Source organism: Myotis nattereri (genome assembly GCF_964212035.1).
Source record: "Myotis nattereri genome assembly, chromosome: 3".
Taxonomy (NCBI): domain Eukaryota; kingdom Metazoa; phylum Chordata; class Mammalia; order Chiroptera; family Vespertilionidae; genus Myotis; species Myotis nattereri.
Window position 1 is genome coordinate 58,209,305 of NC_138077.1, and position 7,033 is coordinate 58,216,337.

At 45.8% G+C, this 7,033-nt stretch overlaps 1 pseudogene across 1 annotated transcript; it reads left to right on the forward strand.

The window, feature by feature from the left end:
• Positions 1-5,961: 5,961 nt before the first annotated feature.
• Positions 5,962-6,808, forward strand: LOC308515193 (large ribosomal subunit protein eL6-like; annotated as a pseudogene). The gene has a single exon. The product of its transcript is annotated as a large ribosomal subunit protein eL6-like (transcript).
• Positions 6,809-7,033: the final 225 nt, after the last annotated feature.

The following is a 7,033-nucleotide window of genomic DNA, read 5'->3' on the forward strand; positions in this document are numbered from 1 at the left end:
TTAGAAAGGCAGCTATGGACAACTTAATAAGTATAATTGGAATGAGGAATTACAGATTCTTTGGGAAAATATAAGAGGGAGAGGGACCATGGGTTGGGGGAAGGCCTCCTAAAGAAAGTGAAACAAAAGCAGAGACCTGAAAAATTTGGAAGAGTCAGGTAAGTAAGGGATGCAGCAGATAGGGAGCAGAGTCGAAGAGTATTTATGCAGAGAGAATCCTGTAATAAAAGGCTAATAGACAAATCGACTGAATGGCAGAATGACCAGTCGCTATGATGCACACTGACCACCAGGGGGCAGACGCTCAACACAGGAGCTGCCCCCTGGTGGTCAGTGCACTACCACAGGGGGCGTGCCACTCAGCCAGAAGCCTTGAGCTGGGCTGACAGCTGGCTAGCACAGTGGCAATGGCGGGAGCCTCTCCTGCCTCTGTGGCAGCGCTAAGGATGTCCGACTGATGGCTTAGGCCCGCTCCCCACACCTAAGTCGGCAGTAGGACATCCCCCGAGGAGTCCTGGACTGCAAGAGGGTGCAGGCCAGGCTGAGGGTCCCCCTCCCCTCCCCTCCTCTGAGTACATGAATTTCATGCACCGGGCCTCTAGCAGTTCTTATAAAGGCTGGATTCACTGTGACTGCCCAAATTTGTCTTCAGTTCTGCAATGTAGAGGCCAGCTAATCTCACCATGCAACTCTTGCCTATTCTGAAATCCATATTTCTCTACACTTCCAAACCTTGTGATTCTCACATCCTCAACCTCTTGCAAGAACACATTTCCTTCTCTTCTTACTGTAACCAGCATTCTTCCTCTTAAAAGAAGCATGTTTATTGTCTCACATGGTACTGCCCTTGGATATGGGCAAGAGGGCCCTACTCTGGCCTTCTTCCAGCTGTACCCATCTCCACAAAGTGAGGGATCCACAGGGTCACTGCATATCTCACTCCTAAACCACATAATAGGTACCTGGAACCCCCAAATTTCCTGCCTAAACAGTTCCACCTGTACTTATAGGGCCTGATTGAACCTCTCTCTCCAACAGTCTGCATCAAGAATGGCCTCAGGGCCCTAGCTGACTTAGTTCAATGGATAGAGCATTGGCCTGTGGACTAAAAGGTCCTGAGTTCAATTCTGGTCAAGGGCACATGCCCCGGTTGCAGGCTTGATCCCCAGTGGGAGGCATGCAGGAGGCAGCCAAGCAATGATTCTCTATCATCATTGATGTTTCTATCTCTCTTTTCCCCTCTCTTCCTCTCTGGAATCAATAAAAAGAAAAAAAGAATGGCCTCAGGGTGACTGTTTACAGAGATAGGGTTTGAACATGAGGCTGAGGTATTCATATGCCTGTGGATTTGGCCTACGGCACAAAGCTGAGGGTGACAGGACAGCTTTGAAATAACCAGTATATGTTTAATATGGATTTCAAAAGAGAATGGAGGAGAGGCAATATCCACAAGGATAAGGACAAAAGAAAATCCATACCAAGAAACATAGTGAAACTGTACACCACCAAAGAAGTGATCTTAAAAGCAGCCAGAGAGAACAGCCAAATCATCTACAAAGGAATGACAATTAGATTGACAGCATATGTCTGTGGTAGGCAGAATAATGTCCTCCCCCTGCCCATTGCAAAGATATCCACACTGTTATCTGAATCTGAATGTGTTACCTTACATGGCAAAAGGAATTTTGCACATGTGATTAAGGTTACCCTTCAGACGAGAAGATTAGCCAGATTATTCAGATGGACCCAATTTAATCACATATATCTTCAACAGTAGAGAACCTTTCCTAGCTGTGTCAAAGAGATAGCAGCAGGAGAGGATTTGATGCCCTGTGCTGGTTCTGAGATGTAGGGAGTTACGTGCAAGTACCAGAAAGAAGCTTCTAGCAGGGAAGGGTAGCCCCAGCTGACAGACAACAAGGAAACTGGTATCTGTCCTTTAACTGCATGGAATTGAATTCTGCCTGTACCTGAGTGAGCAAGGAAGTCGACTCAAAGGCTTCCGGAAAGGAATGAAGCCTGCTAACACTTTGATTTTAGTCCCGTGAGGCCCGTAGCTGACTTCTGACCGACAGAATGTGAGGCAATAAATATGTGCTCTTTTAAGTCACTAAGTTGTGGTTATTTGTTATGGGAGTAATAAAAAACTAATACACTTTTTAAAACAGCAATAATGGAAACTTGAAGACATTAGTATAATATTTTCAAAGGGGCCAAGAACAATTAACTGTTAACCTAGAATTCTATATTTAGCTAAACTTTTATTTTGCCTTTATTTTTGAATAAAGACACTCTCTGACCATCAAAAAAAACAACAACTGAATTTACCAAAAATAGACTCTCATTTAGAAAGTTAAAATTTAAAGGATATTCTTCAGGAAGAAGAGGGCAAAAAACAAAAATCTAAGCCGCAAGAAGGTATGATCAGCAAAGAAATGGTAAATATGAATACATGTAAATAGTCATTATCTTCATAAAACAGCACTAACAGGAATGTCCAGTTTGGGAAATAAAGTAAGATTGAAATAAAATACTGAAAATGAACCATGTAAAATGGTGGAGGGATGACTACAGTTAAAGGGGTTTAAAATCATTGTGTTGTTCAAGAGATTAAAGTTTCTTATACAGATTAAAATTTAAGGACAGACACTATAAGAAGAGAAATAAAGTATCTAACTTCTAAATAGCAGACCAAAAAAAGGAATTTAGTTTTGGGTTCAATTCTTGGTCAGGGCACATGCCCAGGTTGCAGGTCTCATACCTGGTCCTGGCAAGTACTGAAAGTAACCAATAAATATTTCTCTCTTACTTTGATCTTTCTCTCACTCTGTTCCTCTCTCTAAAATCAATGAAAGCATACTCTCAGGTGAGAATTTTTTTTAAAGGAATCCTATCTAATAAAGCGGGAATATGCAAATTGACCGTCACGCTGTAACACAAGATAGCTGTGCTCACAGCAAAGGCCGAGTTCCCATAGGAGCCTTAACGAGCAATCAGCAGGGACCTCAGGCATGGCGCTGGGCCGGGGCAGGGGACCTGAGGCTGCTCCCCCCACCTGGTGGGGCTTGACAGGGGACCTCAGGCCGTGCCCCCTGCCCCAATGCCAGACTGGGGGACCTCAGGCGTGCCCCCCGCCTGGCAGAGCTTGACGGGGGGCCTCAGGCCACGCCCTCCACCCAGCAGGGCTTGATGGGGGATCTCAGACCACGCCCCCCGCCCTGGTACCAGGCCATGGGACCTGAGGCCACGCCCCCACCCAGCGGTGTTTGATGGGGGAACTCAGACCACGCCCCCCGCCCTGGTACCAGGCCATGGGACCTGAGGCCACGCCCCCCACCCAGCAGGGCTTGATGGGGGATCTCAGACCACGCCCCCCGCCCTGGTACCAGGCCATGGGACCTGAGGCCACGCCCCCCACCCAGCGGGATTTGATGGGGGAACTCAGGCCGCACCCCCCACCCCAGTGCCGGGCCAGGACACCTGAGACCATGCCCCCCGCCTGGCAGGGCTTGATGGGGACCTCAAGGCGTGTCCCTTGCCCCAGCCTGGGCCAGAAGACTTCAGGCCTCGCCCCCCACCCTGGTGCCAGGCCAGGTGACCTGAGGCCGCACTCCCCACCTGGCAGGGCTTGAAGGGGGTGAGGCCGACTGGGTCTGGATCTAGCCCAATGGGGGTGGGGCCGGCCGGGTCTGGGTATCACACAATTTCAAGGTGTAAGTGGATGGGCGGGGACTTGACTCTGGTTCCCATGGCTCGCCCCAGACTCTGACAGGAGGAAGATTTTCATATACATTTTGCTAATTTTCTTTCATCCCTGACACTTCTATTATAGAGAAAGGGCAAATAGCAATATTAAAATATTTTCTCTAATTCCCTTTTAATGTGCATGAATTTTGTGCACGGGGTCACTAGTCCTATATAATAAAAGCCTAAAATGCAAATTGTCCCATTGGATAGGAGTTCGACCTGGAGACCAGGAGTTAGACCACTCGCTATGACATGCGCTGACTACCAGGGGGTGGCGCAGAACATGGTGGGCATCGGCGCTGTGACCTCTTGCCGGCTACCTGGGGACAGGGGTGATGGGGATGGAGGTGCAGTGAGAATGTGGGGTGTCTGCTGAACTCACTCTCACTCACCCTGCTACCCTACCCTGGGACACTAGTGTGCCGGGGAAGCCCCTGCACTCAGGTGCCAGGCACCCATGAGGAGCCCACCCCACACCTGCGTGGCCTCTTCTGGGTGAGCCGGGCCACAGCCGCCGGGACCACAGGGGCTAGTCGGGCTCCCCGTGGGTTCGCACAGGAGCTCACTGCCCACCTGACTTCCATGCAGCGCCACTGGGTTGCCCAGAGGCCCACGCTGCGTCCTGGCCCACAGCGTCTGGCCACACTCACCACATCTCCATGTCGGGACTTGGGCACAGTGACTCAGGCAGAGGGGGACGTGCAGGGACCTGGGGGCCCAGAGGTCAGCTGGGGCCTGCCCTTCCACACCAGATGCTCACGCTTCAATTGCCGGCCAGGCCTAGGGACCGCACCTGTGCACGAATTTCATGCACCAGGCCTCTAGTTTTAAAAATAAACATATAAAAACAGCTAGAAAAGTAAGGAAGGGAGATAACACAATCAGGAAAATAAGTGAGATAAACAGCATTAAACGTTAGAAGTAATTCCAAATATGTAAGTGACCATATTATGTGTAATTTGGACTAAAATTTCTAGTTAAATCACAGACTGATAGATTGGCTTTTGGAATCCAACTACATACTGTTTAGAGGAGATATAAAAAGCATTAAAATACATAAAGATTTAAAATAAAAAGATAGAAAAATGCAATTACCAAATACCAAAAGAAAGCTGGTGTACCTTTATTAATAACAACAAAATAGACCTTTAGTTAAAAAGTGTTATTAGGAGCCTGTCCAGTATGGCTCAGCGGTTGAGTGTTGAACTATGAACCAGGAGATCATGGTTCAATTCACCATCAGGGAATATGCCTGGTTGTGGGCTTGATCCCCAGTGTGGGGTGTGCAAGAGGCAGCCAATCAATGATTCTCTCTCAACATTGATGTTTCTATCTCTCCCTCTCCCTTCCTCTCTGAAATCAATTAAAAATATAGATTTTAGCTCTGGCCGGTTTGGCTCAGTGGATAGAGCTTTGGCCTTTGGTCTGAAGGGTCCCGGGTTCGATTCCAGTCAAGGCACATGCCCAGGTTGTGGGCTCGGTCCCCGGTGGGGAGCCTGTGGGAGACAGCCAATCGATGATTCTCTCTTATCGTTGATGTTTCTCCCTCTCTCTTCCTCTCTGAAATCAATAAACATATTTAATATATATTTTTTTTATAAAAGTGTTAGTAGGAATAAAAATGACTTCTGATAATAACAAGACTTCTGTATGCTATTAATAACATAGCCCCAATCTATATATATCAAGCAAAAACTGACAGAATTATAGGCAAAACTGATAACTCCACTATGAGAAGTTTAACATAGCTCTCTGAATAACTAGATCAGTGTGGTTTTAAAAATAATAATACTATAGAAGATTTGGATAACACAATTTTTAGCTAATGTACTTATTAGAACGCTCCACCCAATAATTAGAGAATATACATTCTTCTCAATTAAACACTGAACAGTTATATATACTAACCATATTCTAAGTTCAACAATTTTAAAGACATTTTTCAACTGGGCTGTGTTCTCTGACCATCATCCACGGTGCTATTAACTTAGAAATCAATAAAAAATAATAGCTTAAAAATAAATGTTTGGGGATTAGCTACACAATTCAAAATAACACTTCATAAGTCATGAAAATGTAACAAATTAGAAAATAGAAACAAATTCTAATGAAGCTATACAGTTTGAGGCATTAAAGCTAAAATAGTGCTTAAATTATTCATATCCTTAAAGCATATATTAAAAAATAAAGGTAGGCTCTTTCCCATCTTGTAAGATGGCGGGTGAAAAGACTGAGAAGCCGGATACTAAGGAGAAGAAACCTGAAGCCAAGAAGAAGGCCGATGCCAGCGGCAAGGTTAAGGCCCCTAAGAAGGGGAAGCACCACTGCAGCCAAAACCCCGTCCTTGTCAGAGGAATTGGCAGATACTCCCAGTCAGCTATGTATTCGCGAAAGGCCATATCCAAGAGGAAGTATTCGGCCCCTAAATCCAGGATTGAAAAGAAAAAGAATGAGAAAGTTCTTGCTACTGTCACAAAACCAGTTGGTGGCGACAAGAATGGTGGTACCCGAGTGGTTAAACTCACAAAATGCCTAGATATTATCCTACTGAAGATGTGCCTCGAAAGCTGCTGAGCCAGGTAAGAAACCCTTCAGTGAGCATGTGAGAAGATTGCGGGCCAGCATCACTCCTGGGCCCATTCTGAGCATCCTCACTGGGCGCCAAGGAGGCAAGAGGGTGGTTTTCCTGAAGCAGCTGGGCAGTGGCTTGCTACTTGTGACTGGGCCTCTGCCCCTCAATCGAGTTCCTCTTCGTAGAACACACCAGAAATTTGTCATCGCCACCTCCACCCAAATTGATATTAGTGGTGTGAAAATCCCCAAACATCTCATTGATGCTTACTTCAAGAAGAAGAAGCTGCGCAAGCCCAGACACCAGGAGGGTGAGATCTTCGACACAGAGAAAGAGAAATATGAGATTACAGAACAGCGCAAGGTTGACCAGAAAGCTGTGGACTCACAAATTCTGCCAAAAATCAAAGCTGTTCCTCAGCTCCAGGGCTACCTCCGCTCTCTGCTCGCTCTCACCAATGGGCTTTATCCTCACAAACTGGTGTTCTGAATTTCTTATAAGAACCCAATTAAGTAACTGATATGTTAAAAAAATAAAAGTAGCAATTAACCAGTAAGCATCCAATTTAAGGTAAGAAAAGAAAATCAGAATAAACTTGAAAAATAAACACAAAAAATAAGGAAATAGAAAAAAATACAACATAGAATAAAACCAATAGCTATTTCTTTGTAAAGATTTGAAAAACAGACAAATCTTTGGTAAGACTGATCAAGA